We start from the raw sequence: 26552 nt of genomic DNA, 5'->3' as shown, positions 1-26552 counted from the left end.
GTATATAAATGTGTTATACGCTTTACACGCCCTGAGACTAGTATAGCCAATGTATCAAACTGATCTACGATATCTAAGAATCAGCATCCGCATTAATTGTTTTATAATTGGCATGAGCAAAAATATATTTCGTTTGCCAGGTTAACCCATCCATCCCCCGTCCTTCAAAACATAATTAGGAAAGCGTGTTTCGCTATTTCTATCAAACTTGAAACTAAATTTAATAAATATATTAGTTGAAGGTTGAGGCGTGATTTTGATGGCAAAAGCAGGCAAACAAACAGTCAGACAGAAATTCTTGCAAAGATGTGATGAGACTGAAATGTTCCTTATATATGTAGGTTAGGTATATGTTAACAACAGCAAACATTTTGAACGAAGTCTTATGCGACTATGAGGGCCAGACCATAAATGCAAAGCTTAGGTCACCACACTGTGGCACGACATGTTTTTATTGGTAACTTATTTCTATGCGCATCTCAAAATATATCCCAATCTACTTCATAAAGAAACTACGACATGACAATCAAGTCGCTGTTCGTTTTACCAGAGTTTCACGTGCGATGAGTGCAATGCCGTGAAAATGTCGCCGTGAATTGCATACCTCAAGTAGTCCGCACAGCTTCTGATGAACGCTCAAAATACTCAGCATCTAAGCAATATTACTACACGCGATTAGAAACGCTTATGTAGGTTGAGCACTGAGTCACTGGAGTTAATGAGTTTTGGTGTTAAAAACAGTGAAGGTCGGTTAATACCAGTGAGAAGTATAAAATATATTTTATCGTATCATCTTTGTTTTCTAGATATGCTTCAAGTGTTTAGTTTATAGAGATGAGGAAGAAAGAGGTCGCCCAGTTTGTGAAAACACATACCCGATTGAAGCCTACGATTTCTTTTTTTTCCTCAGGTGTTTAAGTTTTTCTTTAAATCCGTCTCTTTGAAAGCTCAGCAAGTGTCTAATATAAGTTTTCAGTCATATAATCAGCATATGCAGTCCGTGTCAACGAGGCTAGCATAGCATTTAGGTTATTAGCTGCCCTGGCGGCTCCGAGGCAAAGCGTGTGCTGCGTATCTCTACTTGGCGGGTTCAAATCCCGATCGAGATTCCCGTAATAGGAGAGGCTTATTGCAGGGAAGGCGTGATTTCGGGTAGACGTCCAAAGAACCCCGGCTGGTAAAAATTAATCTCCAATGTTCCGCTGGAGCATGTCAGCTGCCCTTCGTCGGTTTGGCACGTAAGCTTAAACGTCCCCATAATTGACTTCTCATCTGGGTCATTGCTTACTCGTGAAGAATCGCTACGGGATGTCATCTTAGTAATTGGTTAAGGTAAAACCTTCTCCCCTATAAATGGGCATAATATTCGAGCCCCACCCCTGCCCGTTTCGATCTGGATGAGCATCGTACCGGCGTGCGGTCGTGTATCACTACTGCGTGGTGCACGTTAAAGACCCCAGGCTAGCGGTTGTACTGCACTGGCTAAATTGCTCATCTACAGCGTAAACCAGTGTCGCCCCTACTGGCAGACCAACCTTACGCTGTAGAAATCACTCAAACGTCAAATCTTTTTCCACTTTTGAAGTCATTGGAGACACTGTGAGCGGCATCTCAAATCAATGCCCAAGAAGTCATAAACGGTATCTTATATCGGAAAAAGAAACGTGTAGAAACTTACCTGTCAGGAAAAAATTGTTACACTATAATCCGAGGCTTAATTGTTATCCACCTCAGATTTATCTGGAAGTATGCTAGGAAGCACCGATGAAGCTTCAAAATTAAAAAAAGATATATAAATATATACCTTTTTTATTTACTTATTTTTAAAGACTCTTAATATCTTGCAAAGGTCATTTCAGAGCCGCTTATGACTCTCACGACTGAATGGGTCCAGCCAAAAAAGCTATGAAATTGTCAGATTGAAAATTTCATAAAGCAAATTGTACAAATGAGCAGTGTTTGTTTGATCAATTTGATAGGGCACATACTGTGTGCACCTTTACGTTTTGGGAAATGATCAAACAGAAGAAACGTCAAGAATCTAATCTGACAAATGATTGAAGAGTATTCGTTAAGAACATTTTTAATAATTTTCTGATTGCTTTGAATATGTACGCGAAATATACAGTAATATTTTTTGGCTGATATGAAATTACGCTAAACGTCCATAAAATTTATCGAATTATGAACTTCAGAGCGTGAGCGGTATTATATAAAATGTTACTCAACAGCAAAATTAGTAATAAAATGTAAGATCTTAGACAGAGAAGTGACCTGTTAAATATTTAAAACGTAAGTTCTAAATTATCGCTATATATCACTGACTACAAAATCATTTCTCGACAAGATTCCATGTTGCAAGGAAAGCTACCTAGAGAAAGCTACAATTTCCTTATCCATTAGAGCAAGCAAATCTGTCTTCAATCACAAGCAAGAAGCGTACTTACGTCTTTTTTAGGAAGCATGCAGGCGCAATATTTTGACCAATAATTGTCGTTGTATTTTCCTTCTGTTTTCTGCATGCCTTTAAGAAATATTGCTTTAAATGCAACAAAGGCACCCTAGATTGAAAAATAGAAGCTTCAAGGGACTATGCGAACATTCTTATAGCGGCGTTTTGCTTCTTTCATTTCATTTCATTTATTTAACTTAATATACTCTCAGGGCCCGAAGGCATTATAGAGAGGAGTGGAATTATACATAAATATAAAGTGAACAATGAAAACAAAACGCAAAAAACAAAACCCAAGGTATAGAATCGCTATGGAACATTATCAAGAACATTACTTATGGCGGTTTTAAAATCAGCAGCGTCAGTAAGTAAGACTACGGATGCGGGAAGGCGATTCCAGTCGACGGAGGTCAGGGGTAGATAGGAGGCATAAAAGGTGGAGGTGATGCAGTAGGGGATTCCTACTTTTAGTGGATGATCGGTGCGCGGCGATATGTATGATGGTTCTGACAATAATGGGATTTGAAGTGCTGCGTTAGAGTGACAAATTTTGTGAACTTTTCCTTTCTGAACACTTCCTTTGAATAATAGAAGAAGCAGCGGGGCATGGCGAAGAAATCTCTAGATATATAGTGCATAGCCCGCTGGGCTTAAACAAAAAAGCGATATCGGCTCCGATAAGAAAAATATTTATCTTAAAAATTACTTTGATACACATCCCGAAAATGGCACTATTGAGGAGACAGCAAAGAGTACTGTTGAAACTAGATTATTGCGAAGGAGCCTATGTTCTCACCATTCCCAAGAATCTCCAGCGGGATATCAGAAGAGTAGCATCAGAGCTTTGAATGAACAAGGTGTCGCATTAGCTATGCAATGAGGCGATGAGGAAATAGTGTCTGCGCAATTTATGAAATGTTATGTAAAGAAATATACCTAAGGTCAATGTGAAAGACAAACATTGCTAATATGCTGGAGCTGTTTAAAGAGAATTTTAAAAGAACATAAATATCCACCCTTCCCAAGAAAATTGAGGAATAGAAAATATATCTATAAACCAGGGGCCTCCGAACCCCGGACCGCGGCCCGAAACCTAAGAAGCGCGTAAAAAAACAACGGCGCCGCGACGGGCACCGAGAGCGCTAACGAAGATATCAGAAAGAATGAGAAAGAACAGAATCGAAAAGCGGATTCTCTCGCCATAATATTTATTCTACATTGTAATAACCAGCATTACTTTCCGCATAAATTCCCTGCTTCATCGTGTCTCTGTAACTATGATGAAATTCCTACACATTGTCATTGTCAAATCTATAGTTCTTATTAGTCTTGTGCCCTGTGTAAACGCGCCAAGGTTTTTATGCGCGTTGATTTGTGCCTGGTTACTTTTCTAGGTCAAAACTAACTTGTAATGGCATAATTATCAACATATTGCATTAATAAATAAGGCATATCTATTCATTCACTTTATATTTCTTTCTGAATTATTGCTCTCTTTTACATTTTTGTACTTAAATGCCTGATTAGGTTTATTTGTTTAGTATTTATATATTTATATTGCCTCATCTATTTTCCGGCTCTCGGGACTGCAAAGGATCACCAAATCGGCCCCTTAGCCAAAACGTTTGGAGACTCCACTCCTCCACTTATCGGAGTACCTGAGCTTTGTGGCGTAAATTGTCTTTTTTGGTTTGAAATAAGTTTTGAAATTTGATTGTTCGCACGTTAATTGCACACTCCTTCTTAGTTGCCTAACCACACAGGCAGAACTTTGCGCCTGGCGTCTTGAACATTAAGGCACAGGCATTTGAAGCAAGGTGGGTGATACGATATGTAATACAGGCATTGACCTCCTTTTCGAGTATTCCTTTGTACTTTATTAATAAAACATTACGGGTAATATCAGGCAGTCAAATTTTTATCCTTGTTTTAGTAACAAGTAACTGAAGACAAAAATGTCCGCCTTCCTAACACCAAAGTGAGGGTATAATCATTGGTTCTTGTTAAGATAATCTTTCCAAATATATGCATTTTTAACTCCAGAAAAGATATCAAAGTTAGATTAGGCGAATGGCTCCTAGGTTTCTCAAGCTACGCGGACACAGTCTCAACAGATTTTGTAACCTATGGGACGCTTGAAAGAAACACGTTAATTGCCTATATTTAAACCAAACATCATGCTGAGCAACTGCCGCAATCACCAAATGTAATATACTGTTCACCGTCTTCCCACAGCTGTTTAGCTGTATATTGTCGGAAGTTCTAGGAAACAGCATATTCACAATATTTTCGTTATGAACTGAGTGAGAATACTCTCGACCGAATAAATGTGGGAATGCGGCTATGAAAAAAAAAATATTAGTAATCAGGATAAAGAACCTACCTGATAAACCTATTATGAACTGAGGTAATCTCGCCAATGGTGAGTTATCAGCTCTGATGTTATTTTCTTTTCAGAATACGTCATTTGCACTGACTTTCTGATAAAGCTGGGATATAAGCCCAAGAAGAACCTCCGACCCTGAATCTCACGAACATGGGGTTTCGTTGTCCAGGGAACTTGGAAAGCCGCTTGGGACCCTACTCGGTCCTGAGGCAAGCAATACCCCTCTACGTGACTCAGCCAACCCAAACTTGGTGCGTGCATGCGTCGGTTGGCGTGGCTTCGAAAGCTCTCACGCAATCTAACCCCTGGCAGACGTGAGGCTTAGCTGGTCGTTGGGGAGGAGGCAAAGAAGCATCGTGGTTCCTATAGGGGGAGGACTAAGTGACGGAAATGAGAGCGGATGCAGGAGGGTGAACAAAGGAAGATAGGAAGGGGGAAAGGATGTAGGGATGGCACACCGAAGGGGTCCGGAAGATCAAAATTTCGTCATTGGGTTTCATTAAAGGTTCTCGTGGTGTTATTGTTTTGAAGCTTTTAGGCGTTTCCTTTGCTTGTTTCTACGATATTTTTGTTTCACAGATGAACCAATCGGAGATGATGTGGATGTTTTCACCGGGAGTAGGCTGATGTTGAAAAGACTTGGGAATGGCATTTCTTTCCTACTGATTGCGAAGTGTAGTCCATTTTTACCAAAACCGCCTATAAAACTAGTCTACTTTGTTATGTTTTTAAAACTATTAACATCCTCAGCATTGGTTTATATTCGCCGCTAATAATCACCTAATTGTGTGTACTTTGATATGCAGAAGAAAACACTATACATTATAGATGCCTATGTCGAATCTTCTGTGCGGATCGGAAACTAGCTAAAACTATGTAGTAACAAAGAAAGTAACAGTAACCCTCAATAACGAACAAGAAAGGGAAATACGCTATAACTCAAATATAGTGCACTGTACCTTCAGAAGCCTGAGCAGCACATCTTAGGATACAGAAAAAATAGTGAAATAATATTCGGGGTGTATCTAAATATTTTAGTCGTCTGAGTCGTCTGTACTTGAGTGTAAAATATAAATATTGGTTTTAATGAAAGTGTTATAAAATGTTGAAAGCGGTTCATGTGACGAGGTAGGTTGACATTTCGAACTGAGAAAGTAAAAAAAAATATATTACTAGTGGCACATAGATGCACACAGCTGGTGCTAATCTTGAACAATCATGTAAACTGTGCAAGCCTTTATGAAACAAAAATGAATTGCATTCATGTATTCGCGAGGTTATTGTAGGAGAACCGCATCATCCTAAAAGTCTCGCATAACTGTACTGAACAATGCGGGCCATGGAGTAGCTATAAGCAAAGCAAAAAAATTCTCAACACGTTCATATTTTCTTAGTTTGTAGAACCAATACAATTTCAAACGACAGAAATAAAAATTAAATTGTATATGTATAACAAACATTTGAAAAAATATATAAGTTGACGAGACTTCAAGAACAAGTCTGGAAATGATGATAAATGAAATAAAAACTGTTATCTTCACTTAAACATAATAATACAAAACCAACAAAGCAGGCGAAATTAAATAATACTCACATCATAACCTGCTTCGATAACCGAAAGCCAGTGGTCACGAAGTTGATTGGTGACACACGACGATACATCACGAACCTGCTCGCTCTGCTCTTTCAATGTCCCCGTGTTACACTTGTTTCTCTTTTCCCCTTACATCACGGACGATGCCAACGTTCGAAATCTCAATGTACTAACTACGAACAGCTTAAAAAAATAACCATTTCGGGCACGGTTTAGAACGGAATGACCAATATGATTTGTGCAGCAGCATTTCAAGAACACTGCTTTGAGCGATTACCTCTGACTTTCCCAGCTTCTAGACAAAAAGAACCACTCTGTGGTATTCGCCTTAGACTAATATAACTTATTAATATGATAAACACTTAAGAATCGGATTAAGACATTTCATTCAAGTACGCAAGAATTTGACGCTGTAAGACAAAACCTTGTTATGAAAGCTAGCCCATACCAATGCTACATATAATGGAAGTTATTAAATAATTTTGAATTTGTGATTTTCTTGTCCGGCTGATGTGAATTATCGGTCAGCATGCGTCGTGTCGTCTTCACATGACCTTTATTCTGGTTTCGTTAAGTTTCGTCCCGATCAACTATCATTCGGTCATGTCTAAGGGCGACGTCTCAGTGTAAGTCCAAAGCTATTCCAATCCCATACTTGAAACACCTACAGAAAAATAATTTTATTGGCTAAAAACTGACATAACTACAATTGGTTAGGTATACCGGTGTTTAGACAATACTACATCATTAATTTCTTGTAGCTGTTTCAATTATGTCATTAAAATACCTCCAGGTTTGAAAAGATTGTTGCGGGACTTTCTTTAACGTCATCTTCATAGAATGTTCCTCGCTGAACATATATGCAATGTATCGAGTGTGAAATAGACTTCGACGAATTTGTGATGCCCAAATGTGGTGGCCCGCAGCCAAAATTATATTTTTAATGAAAAGTCTTAGTAAAAATTATTATATTTTGGTGTAAAATTCGACTTCAACAAAAAGGTTGAAAGTTGGAAGCAATTTTTCCTATCGACAACATATTTTAGGCTTAAGGATTTATATTTCCAGGCTGCTGAAGGCTCAACTGAGATATTTGACGCAAAAAGGGCCAAACGTTTTTCTCACTTAGAATAATTTTAAAAAATACGTCAATACGTCTACAAAACACATCATTTTATTAAATGGAGCCTCTAACCTACAATAGGCCTAAAGCGAGAACTGATGTTTTATTACAGATGTCCAATATTTCCAACGATTGATTTGGAACTTAAATTCTCGATATTCCTCAAACTTATGCCAGAACCGGTATTTTTAACTATTCAAAATAGAAGAATCAAAATAAAAAATATGGGAAGACGTGTTCTACAACTTGAATTGACTTGAACAGAAATTATTAGATGCCTTCCATGTGTTTGACTCGACGAAACACATAGTTCATGCAAGCTTTTTTCCTGTTTTTTCATGTGAAACATTGTTTCACCTAAATATGGGTACCTCAAACGATTGTCTCCCCATCGCTTCCGCTTGCTCTACGATGGACCATGTCAAATTCGCTAACCGTTAATGATTAACACAACAAAAACACATGCAGTGCTCTGCAGACCCAGAAATAAATTTCCTAATGTTCCCAAACTTGACCTTAAGCTTTGTTCAGTACGTATTCAAATTTCTTCAATAACGAAACACCTCCGAGTACTCTTTGAAGAACATCCCTCATGAAATAATGTTGATATGACTGCTGAAAAAAAATAGAAAAAAAACTGTAGGTAGACAATCTAAATTGCTTTAGTTTCGGTCACAGTGTATAAAACGTCCTGTATAACTATCTGTTCTTGTCTGTCATTATTTATTGTTTGTTTTTTTTGGTCTGGGGAATAAGGACTTTGACCAACACAGAGCACGTTATTCAGAAACGTACCATAAGAAACACAGCTAATATGCATACGATGCTCACACAAAACAAGCCTTTTAAAACATTTCGCACACCTTCACTAGCTCCGTTACGCAACACTACGTTTTTACCATGATATAATAAAACATTAGGAAACACACCATACTTACTTTAGAATTATCTCATTTAAAACGTAAAGTACACACACACGACATACGTGCATTTGCGGCTGGTTCATTTCACTAACACGTACATGCTGCTGCCGTCAAATACTTAGTTTTTACCAGGCTGTTTTTACTAAATAACCTTGGTGTTGATTAGCAACCGTAAATCATTATGATGGTTGTGATATCGCTACTGTTACCATCGTGTTTTGTTCTCCTATTTTTGGCACTTTAAATCCTTCTTACGTTGTTTGTTCCATCGATGTTGTTATAATCGTGTTTCATTTGCAATGTTATTACGTACGTTTCATGTAACTATCCGCTTCATTTATTACGCGCCCCTGCTGTCATTTTAAGGATTTTGCAGGGTGCAGACCCATAGTCAATCCTTCCATGGGCTTTTTGTTTGCACCGCCAACCTCTATGTGATGTGAATAAAGTTTTTATTTAGTTTCAATTGATTGGATTACACATTAAAAAATTACTAATTTTTACAACTGACACGTTCGAACAGCCCAGGCTCCCTGGGGGATATAATTTTAAGGATTCGCTTATCACTTGCTGCGTCGTGCTAGCTGCCCTCACTAGCGTATGTTAAAAAAACGCTTTGTATTATGACGTCACAATTTGTTCTCTGAAAACATACATCTTTTGCCACTAAAACAGAGGTGCATCATTGTTATTACATAAAACTATAGGTTAAACATTTCAGCCAATCTTATAAATATAAGTCTTTTGGTAACGAGAACATAAACATTTTAGAAGGGAGACATCGACCCACCTTCTTTACGGAACAACAGTTAGACTTTCCTGGGTTATACATTTTTTTCTATTCAATATTAAATTTAATTAAGGTTAAAAGCTTCGTTTGACCTTATCTCAAACGGTAATCATGGCATTGTTGATCGAATGTCATGTGCTGAGCTCTTTTTTTTTTTTTTACTGGAAGGGGGCACAATAGCCGTTTCCATATGTCTTTTTTGTCTCATACTCCACCCGGGCGCTTTAAAATAATGATTCCATTAAAGAAATATGGGCATAAATGGGGCTAGATTTCTTTTAATAAAAAGTTAATAATTTACTCACTAATTTAGTACGCTACGCACTTGCTACATCAATACCAATCGCTATTTTTTATTTTTGTTTCAGCAGCTAACGTTCGGCAAACTACCATCGTGTCCGCAATCGCCTATATGCATCCAAGCACCAAATCCACGTTCGTGAGTACGACTAATTGATTAACTAATTATAGCTCGTCAGTCTGTGTCACCATATATTTAGTGTTGCATTGTTGTAAACAGTGTTATCTTATACCCTAACTTTGTTTTTTTAATTTTTTATATGCTACACTCTCTAATATAAAGTAATACTGCACGTAATATGCTGTATACGTACACTCCTGCGACTCTAGAAATGCGCAACTTTGCAACCCTCAGCCTTAGAATATACACGTGTCAACTTTCACTAGTCTTTTTCTTTTCTTTTTAAGGCATGTCAGCACATTTTATGTTCAAATTGTTTTAAATATTATATTATAGCATCTTTAAAAATGCGCATCCTAGCGTTAAAAAATAAAACACTTCCTTCAATTTGTTAATATTTAGCTCACAAAATGGAATGATTCTTACCTCAAACTTCTTGTGAAATCGTATCCCTTGACGACGCTGGCAATTCATGTGGGGATGAGGTCTTCAATATTTCCGATGAATCTGGAGTACAAAATAAGTGTTTTATGACTTTGATATTATTTAAAGATGGGCTGGGCTATTAAACAATCTGAAAAAAACATTTGATGCTTGTATTTCTATTTGTTTAAGCTGCCACACTATAATCGTGTTTAATCTCATCAAATAGAGGTTTTTACTACATAGGATACTTCCGTAATCACCCGGTGTTGAGGAGGGGGTAGACACCTAGGGGTAACAAATTGCCTCTTATCGAGATACCGATTTATTATGTTTCTTGAAACGCACACTCACTGATGTTTCAAAATTCGAGCTAGTTACACACGGGAATATTTAAATCTCATATTATCAGGGCCACATTGAAGTGCGAATATTTGAAACGAGTAGCTTCGTTGCAACATATAAATGTTTGACAGTGAATCTAGTTGTTACACAGCTAAAAACATTTAAGGCTATATTTTTATATCATGCAGCCCAATACTTTGGAATATGTTACGTCACCACATTATTCCCAGATTTAACTGTCGCACGCAAACATTTGGAAGCCTGTTTAGATTACCGGTGCTCATCTAATACAGTTTGGGTCCGTAAGGACTAACACGTCAGGCGCCCTTTCAAACTTCCACCTCCACACGTACATGATTGACATTGGGTACGCGAACCTAGTTTCGCCGGAGGTTTTATGTATATTTTTAAAGCTCAATTCTTAGGCAATAAAATATTAAAAATAAAGCGAAATGAGAGGCCGTGTATTTCCTATGTCTTTTACCAGCCTGGTTGTCGTCTGCAGACTGTTTTAAGAGCCCGCACCCGGGTCGCTTGCTGAACGAGAAAAAAAAACGCAAAAACCAAAAGCAGAAACTGGAAATAAGCAAGACAATCGTGATAATTAATACTTTTAAAGAAATATATTAGCAATGACCACCAGGGAGCAAGCTCGCAAATTAGTGTGCAGTCGACAAATATCTGGATATAAGGCGTAGGAAATACATAGCCGCCTATATTGCTTCTTTTTTTTAAATTTTAAAACTCTTGACTTGAGGTTTAAAAGAATATACATAAGTATTCTTGTAAAACGACGTTTGCGTGACCTATTTAAGGTACGTACGTTTGGAATTCGAATTATGCAAGGCTGCCCCATATCTGTTAGTTCTTAAGGTCACACCCTGTACATCCTTTTTACCTTTGATAGGTTTTTAGAAATCGAATGAAACAGCCCATAATATGAATTTGTATAGAGGCTGCCACAGATATATTTTGTTGGCTCTTATGCTACAACCTCACTATTAAGTAGTGAGAGCAAAAGCTATCTCTAGTTGTGTGACATTATTCAACAATAAATGATAAAAAAATAACATATTGCATACCTTATATGAGCGGGTCCATCAGTAGATACGTTGCATCGTCAAGATGAGCACGCTGGCTCGACTGAATTACTCAATGGAACTAAACCGAACGATTCCTCATTGGAGGAGACGTCAATCATTGTACCGCCGTTCACCGGCCAATAGAAATTCAGGAGACCTTGGCAAAAAGCGAGGAGGGGTTTCTGACGCTGACGAATGGCCGGGGGCGACCCGAACACCGTCCATTTTAAACTCAACTGCGACGGTCGTAAAAGTAAAACGGCAACGATCGCAGCCAGATGGACGACAATGCTGATGTCACTTAAAGTGACAGCGTTGAGGAAGAAAACAGGAGAGAGGGTGGATGCACATGGAACCAATTAAGGAGGGCTTCACTCCCATTACGCCCCCTGGCTTGAGCATGAACCAGCTCAAGCCCACCCGCTTCGTAGGAAAAGAGTCGCGTTACTGTCATCATCATCATCATCGTCATCATCATCATATATTTTTAAAAAAAGTGTGAAACTAAAGGTGTCACAACGCTGTCCTTGTGTGTATCGTCGCCATCACCATTTATTTTTCTTGAGGGCCCGTGGGGCATTATGTTACGCGGTGGCAATAAAACAAAAAAGAGAACAGTTCACGGATATATAACACTGTACTATAATTAGCTAGCTTAAATAGAAAGAGGGCAATGGATTCAGCAAATTCAGTAGTATCATTTATAGAAGCGATGTTGTAAGGTAGCGAACTCCAATCCTCGATAGCCAATTGTGGTGTGCATGTCTCGTGAGAAAGAGTTGACGACCGAATTTGACGTAATTTACATGGGAGATCGAAACGAAGGAATATACGATGTGGGGGTGATAGTAATTATTTTCTAAGGTGGATATTGCGATAAAACAAAATTTGATGAAGGAGAAAGAGGCGTGACACTCGGCGGCGAATGGAATGTGAATGAAGGTTAGCTGAATGGCGTACTCGTGATTGCGGTATCTTGAGTAGTTGTTATAAACAAAACGAATGGCTCTGTTTTGAACGGATTATAGATCATTTGTGAGGCATTAGTGCCATAGAGACCAAGATGAGGCATATTCTAACCTGGATGTTATAAGAGTGGTGTACGCTAGTCGTTTTACGAAAGGTGTAAGAAGTTAGAGGTTTCGACGCAAATATCCAAGAGTACGATTATTATCAGCATAACTGAGGTTATGTGAGTAGTCCACGTAGGTCAAGGGTGAGATGAAAACCCAGGTATTCATAAGATGAGCAGGCTGTTTCCTGTGTGTCAGAAAGGTAAACAAAAATGATGTGGCACGTGAACTTTGGGAAAATGTCAGGGATTTATATTTATTAAAGGTTAGGTTCATTTGCCACTTTTTGCACCGCTCAATTAGAGACGCAATGTCTTTCTGAAGAATTACATGATCATGGTATAAAAAATGGGTTGGTATATGACACAATCGTCGGCGAACAGGAGCACAGATGAAGATATTTTACGGTGGAGATCATTAATTTAGATTAGGAACGGCAGCGGGCCGGGGATTCCGAATTTTACTTGACAACGTATTGGTGAATATTGATAAGGTTAAGCTTCGTTAAAAGATGTTGACGAGGAACTTCGTCGAGTGCTTTGGGGAAGTCAATGGAAATGGTGCCAGTTTGAACATTCAATTCGAAGCATAATAAATGTCAGCAAGGAAAGCGGCTACCTAGGTTTCACACCAGTAAAATTGACTAAATCCTTGCCGATGTTGGAAAGTAAGGTTCTGAGCGTCAGGAAAGGTGATCATATTTGAATAAAGTATAAGCTCTAAAAGCTTAGACGGAACACTGGTGAGAGAAATGGGACGGTAATGACCTATGAGCTGACGATCGCCAGTTTTGTGATCAGGAATTACGCTAATGATTTTCCAGTCAGACGGAACTATATAAAGCGTGAGGGATGTGAGAATATGTCACAGTGAAAACCAGGGAAAATGTGTTTAGTTATCCTTTATATCTTCGGACTTAATTTGGTCATCCCCAGAGCTCGAGGATACGTTTAGGTCATCTATTGCTTTCAATACGCCTGCGTCGTAAATTATGATTCATCTGAGGGTGAGATAATGGGCTTGGTTCGGAAACGGTTAGCAAGTCTTCGTTAGTAAAGATTGAGGTTGAGAATACTGTAAACGACTTATTTTTCGCGGGTTCCATATATTTCGCGATTTAGATCAAACCTGAAGTTTTGGAATAATTCGCGGGTTTAATTTCCGCAACGCGGTGGGATCTCAATATATATTTTAATGTGTTTACATTTTACCGGAATTGTTCCGGGACCTATTCTTCGCAAATTGTAGGCGATTCGCGCAATTCACATAAATTAGGTCCTCGCGAAAATTAAGTCGTTTACAGTATGTTTAGATCAAGAACGCTATCTTCGTCTGAAAGGGAAATGCCGTCGTAATTTATTTAACTCCAATGGAAGTGACAGAGCTGAGTTTATCACTTTTCATAACTTTTTTTTGTTAAAATGGTCATGAGTATCAAATTTTGATTCGGCATCCGTAATGGTGGTTTGTATGTTCTAGCACATGCATGATATGCATCCCACGAGACTAAATTGTTAACCGACTTCGCTAGTTTAATTACCGTCTTTTTTTATTTGCATGACTATGGACTGTTATAATGCACACCGCGAGACAGTTTTCAGATATAATGCAGATCAGTGGAAGGAAACGCTCAACTGAGCGGGCTAGCATCTTTTTATAGAGCGATAAATTTTCACCGACGGTTCTTTCCTCAAAATTTACAGAGAATGGTTGGTAAAAGCCTTCGAAGCATGAGTTGATGGAAATGTATGCAGCCCTATAGCGTAATCTCGAATGTATTTGCAATAGTGTTATTTCCGAGGAACAGGAAGAGAGAGAGAGAGAGAGCGAACGTGTGTGTTATGTCGATGACAACAAGGTAGCTAATTCCTGGTAAATAGATGACGCTGCTGAATAGTGAAGGCTCCTAGTTCAAACAAAAATCGAGTATGTTGCTGCAGCAGTCGGTAATTTTGGTAGGCTGCATGATAATATTTGATAGGTTGTAAACTAGGCAAATATCTATAAATTCTTAAGAGGAAGTGCAAGTGGATGGGAAGGTAGATCAATGAATATTCGGGTAATTAAAATCTCCAAGAAGTACGCCTGGCACCTTATGATATTGAATACCGAGTTCAGAACGATACCTTGTTAAGCTAAATACTTAATTCCTTATAGCTATCAAGTGGCCTAACATATGCCTAGCACAACAGATAGCGCAGTAGGGAGGTAAACCCATACCACTTCTAGACCGGTACAAATCGGAATGAGTCAAGACATGATTTGATTATTAATAGCCAAACGTACTCTCCACCTCTTTTTAGTGACTCGGTGGCACCTGTACTTTAAATACGAAAGTTTGGATAAAAAGGAAACAATTCAGCACCCGATATGTCAGGATTCAGTCACGTTTCAGTAAGCTCAACAAAATTGGAATTACATGTTTCAATGAAGCAATACTAATTATTTCTGTGGCTTCAGGCATCTAATGTTAGTAAACATAACAGAATAATCGAAATATTTCTTGTTGATAACATTGTATTTTGCGGATTCACCATGGGAAGTCAAAGGGAACGAACGGTGGCTTTGCTCCACGCATCTCTCAGTAACTGATCCCAGAACGTCATCGATCAAAAAAACACTTGCCATATATCAAGAGCTTGTCCTGATGGAACCGGAAAGGCATTTTTTTTATCTAGCAAAATAGAAAATATTATACATGGCATGCAAGCCTGACAGAAAATGAAAAATCTTTGCTGATTGCAATACATGTGCCTTTAAGCTGGTGCGCTGAACCAAGAATGCCGTTTTTTTTAACGATGAAACTTTTATGACGATAGGACGTCATTTCTATGAATTTAGTGCACCTATACTGTGAGCTCCTTCAACTCCGGAAGGGTACAACTTTGATACTGAGTTTCTTGGAACACAGGCCCATGACCCATCCCTCGGATTCAGCCCAAGTTTCCTTGTTGGTGTGAGCCATTCCGAAAAATAATGAATTAGAACAACGGGACCTGCTCTCCACTTCGTGGCAGCCTGTTTTTAATTTAGACAGCTCGCTAGAAGCTTTGGTAACGTGAGGCTCAGCAGGTGTAACGCAACCATCTCTTTCCTTCCGGTAGTTAAGTTCGCTCGAATTCGGTGTTACGCGTTCCTCAAGACCTGAAACGGTCGCATTAGCCTGCTTTTGGCGCTCTCTTAGCTAAGTGACTTCCTGCAGGAGTATATATTGACTCTCATGAAGCTTTCCAACACTGTCTTCAAGGTCAGTGAATTGTGCTAGCTGAGTTAGAGTCCTAGGACCTTGGTTTATTTCTACATCATCAGAAAGCAGCAGCAAGGCAAAAGAAAATATCAATACAAGCTTTGCAATGAAATACAAACATGACAGCGTCGAAAGAAAAAGTTAGAAGGCGCTTTACGTCGGTCAGGCACGACACTTCAAAGGATATGTTGTTATTTGGATGTCTGAAATTTGCCTTTTGCATGTAACTAACCTGCGCCATGAAGACTGAACGTGGATATTGTTTGTCGAACCCAAAAATTCCATCGAGGAAGATCCTTTTGAAGGTAGCCGCCGGACGGAAACAGTTACATCCCGGTGTGCCGTCATGCGGTTGTAGGAAAGGGACTACGTTGGCCGCGTCTAAAGTGAGGCAGCATGACCTTCCTCTTGCCCTGCTGAGACGGTGTGGAAAGAGTGATCCGGTGACCATGACGAAGGGCAGGCCCCATCGCCCTCCGAGGCACTTGGCGAAGCCATGAACAGGATTAACAGCACCTGCGTCATGAAGACCGTGAATATCGGCATGTCTTTGTCGGCTGACTAATCCGCTTGCCTTAAGTTTCCTCCCGAAAAGTAGGGGCTACGCCAACATATGAAGTCGAGCTGTGTTGGAGCGTGCTTGACGTATGGTAATTCATAGTTTGTGGGTAAAACTGAAGTCGCAACATAATTCATATAGATCGATAAAAGCTACATAATCGCAAGGAGACAAACCCTAACCAAATATCAAGCAGGCGTACTTCGAGGGCCTCGAAATAAATATTGCAAAAAATTCCTCTTGGCTGTTCTGTAAACTAAGGGTCTTCTGGTTTTTCGCAGTTGCCGCATTAGTTTGGCAGGCCGTATAAATGCAATGCAAGCCCGTGGAAAGGGTAGGAATCGTACATATCCTTGGCTGAAACAATTCGCCTGAGATTGTTTTTTATAATAATAACTACAAAACGTACTGGAAACAAAGGCGAACATTAAGTCACTAAGAATAATGTAAAACAATAGGTCGGGTGCAATATCGCCATAGATATAACTTCTTACAACGCCCCATGTCATATGTGATTGATTACAATGCCTACATCTGAATTTGCCTAAAACAATAGACTAAAAGCATTTCAAGCAGAGTATTTTACTGTTTCGCTAATATATAAATCATATTGAATGTGCTGTTTTCATAACACTGAAGCCTCTGCACACATAAGACTTGGAAAATGCTTATGTTCTGATTCACAGCTCACGTGTATGAGCAAATGTATGTTGGCAGGTGAACGAGCACTCAAAACGTTTTTATACTCCTGTGCATTTTACTTTAATATTTTAGTAAACGTTACAATTTGATTGCAAATATTGAGTTGATTTAATCGGGGATCACGCAACCTCACTTTATCACGTATAGCTTGACACAATAGCAGGTTTAATAGGCGGTTATGCCTGATGTAAAGTTGTAACAGCATGTGGAATATATCCGAACTAGCCTGAAAAATACACCCGATACCTGCCTTGGGGCGGCCATTTTGGTAGACAGAAAACTGGCTCAAAATACGAATTTCTTTCCACCAAAGTTTCACTGTATATAACTTTTCCTATATCAGCATTGAGACGTCGGCCTCTCTTTTTTCGCCTAAAATGTTCACCTTTTTATGACACTGAAACTGCTGATTTCGCTTTTAACAAGGGGATTGTGTTCTACTTGCGCACTGTGTAATTCACGAAAGGCCACTGCTGGTTTTCGGCATGTTCGGATTTATGGCTTACACGAAGCACTATTAAAGCGGCTTGCCGGACGCTCAAAAGACAAAATTAAAAATAGTGGCAAGGGGGAATGAAAAGAACTATGGTAATTGACAGTTTAAGAAAAGCAGGTCGCGGTCACTCCCAAGCCCATCTTCGTAGCTCTGCGGCCAATGAGATTACAGCATTAGCCCGAAGGCAAACGAATGGATCACGAAGAAAGATACATGTAAAAAACAACCTACGATCTATATATCTTAAAATGCCGGCGACTTGAGGCTATCAAAATACAGAACACTCCAGTAGTGTAAACGACGTATGTTTAACGAATGATAGTCCCAGGTAGTACCAAGGTGGGATATAGCTTAGCTTTCATAGCGAAGCTTAAATTTTTAAGTTTATGAAAAAGCAGAAGCATGTGAACTAATTATCGACGTTTATTGCTTTGGTGTGCTTGCTTTCGGTGTGCTAAGCTCAATAACAGGCTCAGTAATAAAACGAAATAGAATGACATTTTGTGTTTGGATAACGAATTTTCACATTTAAACATGACGTACGCTATTATAAAAATTGTCTAAAGGTTAGGCTAAACACGTGTGACTCGAAAATGCAGATAATAAAAAAAAGGAGTAATTTTTTTTTATCAACTCGAAGAAAAGACGATTTGATTCCCCCTTCTCACGCGTTGCCTCTGAAGCCACTGCACCACTATATTTTTCTTCCGGCGAAAACACACCGTGATATTGCTTTAAGTACGATATTTTTCCATAGCACGAGGATAACAAATCTTTATGGGCTACAAAGAAGCAGAAATGTGATTATTTCGCACAGGTAAGTACTTCGTATCGTACTTAATAAATAACTCCTGGATTGAATAGTAAAACAAGATGGTATAATTGAATGAACGCTTTGATACTTTGTAAGAATGAACGTTTCATGCACTAGTCAGAAGCTTACATATATTATGAAGTTCATCTACATCATTACAAAAACCCGAGATCGAGGAACCCCAAAAATTTAGACAACATGGAGAAAATTTGTCATGAAACTTCACGTCTTCGCATGTCCTTTTTTCTGTTATTTTTTTAGCTTTTAATTCTTAACGATCTTTGTCGAGAACTATGGGCAAGCTGCACGCTCTTCTATTATTAAAATAACTAATAATAAAAAGTAATAATAGTAAAACCTAACATATCTCTCTACAACCTTCCTTTATTCTCTCTCTCTCTTTCTGTCTCAAAGCGTCTATTTACATTTGCTTTCCCACGTGTTATACCATAACTTCTCGTTGGCATGCACAACTCTCCTCATGGCACTGGAATACCAGGCACCGGAAAGGGAATGCCCTAACGCAACCCGAATTGTTCCACACGTTGTCAACGCCGATGACAAAATGGCCGTTCTTGCGTGACGAAAGACGTATCCGGGAAACATTCGTGTAACATGTTATGCACTTGGTTGTTTCGTCACTCTTGTCATTTGACACCTCGAGGCGGGAAGGCTATTCTAGGATAGGCTCTTGACGTTTTCGAGGTATACTAAACAAAGCAGTTGAAAAACAAGCATCCTGTTGAACGGAGGTTTTAGCCGACGCTAAGACACCGTGAAATACTCTTTGCGAAGCGAATTCCGGAGACGGAGGAGGGAAGCATTTAAAACTTAAGCGCCGTTCACACTCTTGCGACCGAGTAAGACCGAGAGACCAGACCGGTTTTTAAGCCTTTTGCGACTTCTTAGGGCCGGACTCGCTGCAGCGAAGCTGGTCCTAAGAGTTCGCAAGACGCTGAAACACCGGTCTGGTCTCTCTCGGTTGTACTCGGTTGCAAGAGTGTGGACGGGCCTTTATTGAGAGCAGAGGAAATTTAAGAGGCGGTACCGAAGTCTTGGTAGAATGAAGGATGTGTTTTTTCCCCCTAAGGATTTAAGACCACTCATATATGGCAGAATGCCCTTCACACATCAATTGCGATTCGTGAAGCCTTTCATTTTTAATCTTCATATCATCTCCACATATCTGTGAACACTTCCTAATTCTGCGGTGTCTTCCTTTTATTCAAGTGAACTTAGGGACTCAAAGATGTGGCTCTAGAATTATTATTACAATGCAGCCGCGTTATGTTGCTTGTTTTCTCAAAAATGCGGACAGCGAAAACGCTGAGATGTTGTGCTAATTAATTTATTGTATTATTTGCGAACCAACTGCACATGATGTTAAACACAATTTTAAGGCGAATAATATTTTCGGATACTGCTGTGCAGGTTAAATCTTCTAATAAACACGGTGTAAATATTCTACAGGTAATTGTCATTGTCAGGACTGATACATTATGGGTCCGAAGTAGTGCGTCGATATCACAGCGGGTCGTGCTGGAGTAAAATGAAATCATAGAAACTATGCTATACACAGCAACAAACTGTACCCAAGGTCACACTTACTGCCGTTTACTGGATGCTCAAATGCCGGTGAACTGGCGAGAGAAATAGTAACAGAATTTGACTACCATGCGTCACACACCCAGAATGCCTAGACCGATCAGACCTTTGAGAAACAAATCGGCTATCGAAAAATTCGCTCTGTGTATTTGGTCACCGTCCTCAGTAGCCCTCTTTATGACTAAGAGGAATCAACCTCCTTTGAAAGGTGTTTTGGTACATTTATTGCAAATTAAAAATAAAAACACGAAAAAAATGTTTATGCTTTTTTATTGGTTTCTTTTTCTAACTTATGGCGTTGTGTTTTGATTTTTGTGATTTGCTGATTTTTGCTGAGCTTACAATTACACGCTAAGGGAGCTTATGAAAACGCCAGGTTGAGAACTGAAGCTGAATATATTTATTTCCTAATCACTTGAGCGGAAATATAATAGAAAAATATAAGAACGTAATATATTGAATTTTTAACAACGTAGCACAGGAAAGAAACAGCGTGTTCTTCATCGTCCACCTCGGAGCCGCATTGCAGAGAAACGAGAGGCGACAGACAGAAAAGAAAGAGAGAAAAAAAAGTAAGGAATTTGGTCAGAGACTCGTCGGCTTGTTCAAAGTTTCCTCGAACTTTAAGAAACAAAACGAGCACTAACATTATTGAAAGAAACTAAAAATAAGCATCATCTAAGGAACTTTTCGAACAAATATACATACCAAAAAGAAACTAAAGGAGAGAATTCGATCTCCTCAAGAGCCCGCGGAGAGATTGCAAAAGATGCAAGTGAAAACAGAGCAAGATAGTTGTGACAGAGGCTAGCCAACGCAGACGGTAAGAGCGAAAGGAGAGGCGGAAAAAGAAGAGGGCGAGAAGGATGGAGAAGGAGTGAAAAGGGGAAGGTGTAGAATTGGTTGCCAGAGGCAACGTAAATTAGGCAGCCCCACTCCAGCATGAAAAAAAGAAATATACAGATTCTGGAGCACAAACACAACAGCCCAAAGAAGATTGAGAGTTCCATCGCCATAGGAACAAAAAAAAATAAACGAAGAAAACGACGCAGTAGACGACGGTGTAAAAATATATAAAACAGAAATGTGGGGGATCGCGGCTCAATTGGTTTTGCCAGCGTGGGGAAGCTTTCTCCCTCCCAGACTCCGAGAACGCGGGACGAGGGACCGGCAAGCTCAGTGAGAAAGAATGGAAGGAAGAGGGGAGAGGAGGCGCAAAGGCGAGGAGGAAAACCGGGCGAGGGGAGTCAGGGATGCACAGGGGAGGGTCCGTCGGGAACGTGGAATTTGGGAGGGTTGCTGTGCGAAAACGGTTTCGTTCCTGCGGCAGCGCTTCTCTGTCGTGAGAGGACGTGTGCATAAACTATGGAAAAATACAGTCATGACTAACCAGGCTGTAGTATTACCGTGCCTAGGAGTGGGCATGGTATGTTCGTGTGCGGTATGAGGGGCAGATGAGTTGTATTTGAATGGCCGTTGTGAAATATACACTCCTCAGATTTTTGTATAAATGTGCGAAAATCATTTCTCTCTAACAATTGCGCAGATATTGGGCTGTACTTAATTGCTAAGTGCGATTGAGTCAGTGCGTAGGCAATATCAATACGGGTATTTCCGAGTACGTCCCTGCGCTTGAGCGTATTCCGATGAAAGCGAATATTGAACACCGCAATATATTTGTAGTCCTATTCGCCATCCAAGGTCCTCGCGTATGTTGAGTATGTTGCTAGAAGCTTGTATGATGTTTTATGACTGCCTTCATTCTGGTGCTGTATTTTGTGAATAATGTGGAGTCGTAATTTTGAATTAATTAGCTTTTTGTGTAACCCCGCCTCTAAATTTTAAGTAAAAAAATAAAGAGATGTGTATAAATCTTGTATGGACAATTAAAATGACTGGAACTTGAGGCGAACGAACATGTTCTTTGGAGTCCAAGCATTCCCTAAGCATAGAAGTTCTCCCTTCAAATATCTAAAGGTTTCCGAGATGTCAGATGCGGCCTAATTTAAAAAAGAAAAAAGACATCGAACGTCGATTTGTACAGGATATAAAAATGTTAACTAGTCCTTTTTAAACAATGACCAAAGCATATCAAAATTATTATATCAGGGTTTAGCACAGACCAATCTGAGGAAGCTTCTCTGAACGGTGTAGAATTGTTTCGCTTGGATATTCATTCTTTGTTTACCCTTGAATGCAAACCCGTAATACATGCAACCTATATAAGCAAGACCAATATTATGAGAAAATTGTTCACAAGTCTGGCTTAATTCAGAATTATCAATAGACCCGCTTTATGTTTCGTCATGCGGCCCAATCAAAGAAGAAGTTTTTTTTTTTTGCTGTTTTTCGGAGATGTTTACTTTATCGTAAGCCCTATCCATGTCTAAGGCTTGATAGAGACATTTGGTATAATAATTGACCCTACCGCTTTGCTGTTTTTGTTAATTTTTTTAATGTAACTCAAGCATAGTACAGAGCGGAGTATTTTCATGACAATTGGTTTCCTCATCTGTCAGTCGATGTATTGCATCCAGTTTTAAACTTACCCTGAACGAATCGAGCCTTTGGATGCTTCCCTTTGATGGAATGATGGCGCTGAAGGGTAAAAACGTAAAAGGAGTGATACGCGAATGTTCCGAGTTTGAAATATAAAAACTGAAAGGTTAAAAACACAAAGGATTGATAGGCGAATGGTGCCACATTTCCTCCATCACAACATTATATCATGCTACATCTAATTTCAAGATATCGTAAGTTCACGTGGACTAAGCGAGTTTAACGCGAGAAAACAAAATTTTTTAGTACAATTTAGTTCTAAAGAACATTCATAACGACCAGTATTAGAAGCTTGCGCAAAATATAGAAATTATTCTTTCTAGTTTGTGATCTGGGAGTTATGTTTATCTGTGAATGCAAAAATACCCTCAAAATTTTATACTTATTTCCTCCGCTTCTTGCATCAGTTAGGACATTTGAAGCAAGAGATGGCTTGAAGATCAAGAACGAAATTGCGAGTTTCTTCGGTTAATGAGCAGTCAGTCTAGACATTTCTGGGGACATTTCAGTGGACATTTCTGTGGAAAACATCCGTAAATTGTAACCTAACCTAGAAAAACTAAAAATATTTTTTATATTACTCTTACATTTAATGCTACTCAGATACAGTATACCTTTTCGTTCCGTTTAATCTGACACTTCCATCGGTGAATTAGTAATCACGTCTTGTTGCATTACTGAATTATCCTAAAAAACATATTAATTGAAAGTCACGTGTCTTGATTAGTTTTTCAAACTGTATATTCACCGAGAGAATAAAAAAAGTGGGGCGCGTAGAGTTATAATTATATTCTTATTATGCCCCCTCCAATTAAATTGCGGCATGGGCTCACCAGAACATGGAAGAAGGAATCACCAAGCAACAAGTGTGAACATAATGAGCCTCACCCTGAATTTTTTAAGCTGTCACCGAGTGTGTGATATTTGTAATGGTGCGTCGATACGCACCCTACACCCTCATGATAAAACTTACCTGCGATGTTCACCCAATGTATTCCACCTTTCCACTACCAAACATTTCAATTCACAGCCTCAACTCAGTTTTGTTGAAAACTGATAATATCATTATAGGGCGACGGACAAAATATGTAAATGAGTTCCAGGTTTCGCTTACTTGATTTATCACTAAATAAAACTGTATTTGTAAGGAATTAAATTCAAAACACGAAGCAGGGATCGGTTTCTCGAATAAGCAACGCGCGAGACTTTCCATTCAAAAAGTAGCAACGGAAACAGTTTTTTTTTTCCTTTTTTTTTCTGTAACGGTGTCTTATAACGACAGTACTAAGACGATGTCCTGCATTAATAAACAGAAATCTAAAAAAGCTGAACACCGGAACAATCGAGAATATCGCCTGCGATGAAACCGTTCCACTTTTCCCCGCCTTGGGGGCAAGCCGGTTCGTCAGCCACTATTCGCCTGAATAAGCAGCACGGCGCCCGCCAATCGGAAGGCTCCTTTTTCAAAATTGCTTCAAAGTCAATGAGCTTAACTAAAAATTCAACTTATGACTATCCAGAGACACTACCAACTTGGTTTTCCGCTACAAGGCCAGCATTCGAAAAGTCGACAGGCTTGTCTAACCACCACAGCGGCCCTGCATAGCAATGCCTCTTTAACATAATATTACCAGCGTCGAGTGAGAAAGGCCTGTACAATCTTCTGTTGTTAAATTTGGGTGAATAGGAGGAAAACGGCCGTTAGGATTAAGTATCCAATTTTCTCATATTTGCGATACATCTGTCACTCGTATCTTTCGTATTGAAGATGAAGACCAAGAGGGTAGAACGTTACGAAAACCCGGAAATGTTAAATTTCTCTCGTTTCCTCGATCTCGGTTTTTCGGAATGAGCAAATGTGTTAGTTAAAATTAGACATGTTTGACATAAAAGTATAGGATAAGCGTCGCGCTACAGCTTTTTCACCAAACTGATAAGCCACAAAAATATTAAGTGTTTCATATGAAATAAAATTAAGACGTGTCAGAAAACAATACAATCATTCACTTATAATGACTCGCAAATTAAGATACGTAGGGCGTTGGGATTTACAATCATCTCATTATCGCTCTTCAGCCAATTAGATTGCGGGATTAAAGAATCACGAATCAATAAACCACGCCTTGTTTTTCTTAAGGCACATCCGCCTGAAGCACATCCCCCTGAAGAAGAAATCGGGCAGCAGAAAGAAACAAAATAAAAGCCAAACGTACTACGCAGCTCACCAGAGCGTCGTATGGTAAGAAAACACTAGCGTAGTATATTAAACGTGATCTCGAAACAAGCATAGCTGACGCGCCTCATCCAACTCGAATTGGCGGGAACGCTGACCATTGGGCGAAGACTCGTATATAGACGATGAATGTGTGTCGGTCGTTTAGTACCCTCCGCGGTCTTCCGGCTTTTTCCAGCATACGTACACGGACTGCGAAGGAAGCGGAGCATGTATCCTCTTGACCGTGGAGCGGTATATGGGCCCGTAAACACGGCCACTATTCTGGTAGTAAAGTCTAATCGTTCATCGTAAATCGCAGCGCGCTTCGCCGCCGCGGATGGGAGCAATACATGCACGCGCGTTGATTGCCCTGCTCGGAGGTCATCGTGAGAATTGGGCTTGTTAATTGACGAGCAGAGGATTAGTTTAGGACAACGATGTAATATAAACGTTCGTAAAAAAAAAAAAAAAATCAACCTTGACTCTACAAAATTTGAAAAATCTACTTTCCCGCACCGCACTCAAGAAAGGCACTTTCTCGCGATGTATGAAGAGAGCCTGGCCACTACAGTAGCTGATAATATGCTTTAAAAAAAAAATAATGTCGTTGCTTTGACAATGAGTGGCGCGCAGCAAATAACAACGCCGACTGTGTTTTTCTTTTTTTTTTTTTCGGTCTAAGTATATTTTGAGCATGTTGACTGAACTTGGGACTGGGGAAAAACGTGGAGGCAGAAAGCTTCTGGAGCCGACAGGACGCCACGATAGGTGAATGTGGACCTTGGGACACGACCCCAACGATGGCCCAAACAGCTGTGGTTTTGGACATCATTGGGCGCGTTTCCCTCCACGCTTCTCGCTTCGCCTACGGTGGCCTCATGTCACCTCCAGAAGTTCACTACCTACATGGGTAGAGAGGAAACATCAAAACGTAGAAGAGGAAGAAAATAGACAGAACGACAGGAAATGTCGTCCTGTCTGTTTTCTGTCCTTTAATGATTTGATGTTTCCTTTCTACCCCTGTCTCGGGTTAATTCAACGTGGTTACTATTCACCAGCTCGCTTGCATCGTTACTATATTTTGAGGCTCGCAATTCGCCGAGCTGCCTCTTTAGCTCGCTTTGGTGCTTACGTCTTCAGGAGATGAAGCCCATGTCCGATTTTAACAGTACTATGAGAGGTAAACCAAAATTATAATTAACAACGCCACGACTTCTTCTAGCACTGAATGCATTCAGTTTCTCTGTACAAATTCGAGAGAAAATAATAATAAAAGGATGGTTTATAACTTATACAATATACGTATATTATAAACTATAGAAGAAAACATAGTTTTGTTGACTATTTTTATATTATCTATATAGTCCCATGCCAGCAGGCTAAGGTTAATTATTCGTGCTCCTTTCATCACCTCCGCTTTTCCACAGCACACGCACCTCTACACATTTTCTTTTGCGGTTATAACAAAAAATCAATGCCATCAACAAGGAGACGAATCGTGCTGTGTTTGTTTTATTTAAAAAAAAAAAATCTGTATGGGAAAAATTATTATAATCGCACTCTGTGCCATCTGCAAGGTTACGATCATAGGTTTGGAATGCTTCAGGAACTGAAGTTATGCATAATCAATAATATATGTCATCATATACCTTTCTACTGCAATTGAAGGCTGAAGTGGCTTTTGTAAGGGTTTGCCTTTTGTCGTTATAAACTTCAGCAAAAGCGAAAAAAAAACATACAGGA

At 39.4% G+C, this 26552-nt stretch overlaps 1 long non-coding RNA gene across 1 annotated transcript in view; it reads right to left on the bottom strand.

The window, feature by feature from the left end:
- LOC115325991 overlaps positions 1-11736 on the bottom strand; it is a 43280-nt gene extending 31544 nt beyond the window's left edge. Inside the window, exons 1-2 of the long non-coding RNA XR_003919549.3 lie at positions 11540-11736; positions 10116-10196 (exon numbers count right to left, since the gene is read on the bottom strand). This is a non-coding gene — a long non-coding RNA (uncharacterized LOC115325991). The remainder of the gene's footprint in view (positions 1-10115; positions 10197-11539) is intronic.
- Positions 11737-26552: the final 14816 nt, after the last annotated feature.

Source organism: Ixodes scapularis, unplaced genomic scaffold (genome assembly GCF_016920785.2).
Source record: "Ixodes scapularis isolate PalLabHiFi unplaced genomic scaffold, ASM1692078v2 PGA_scaffold0__279_contigs__length_252992795, whole genome shotgun sequence".
Lineage (NCBI taxonomy): Eukaryota > Metazoa > Arthropoda > Arachnida > Ixodida > Ixodidae > Ixodes > Ixodes scapularis.
Note: the sequence above shows the minus strand (reverse complement) of the source record. Positions and strands in the feature narration are given on the sequence as shown.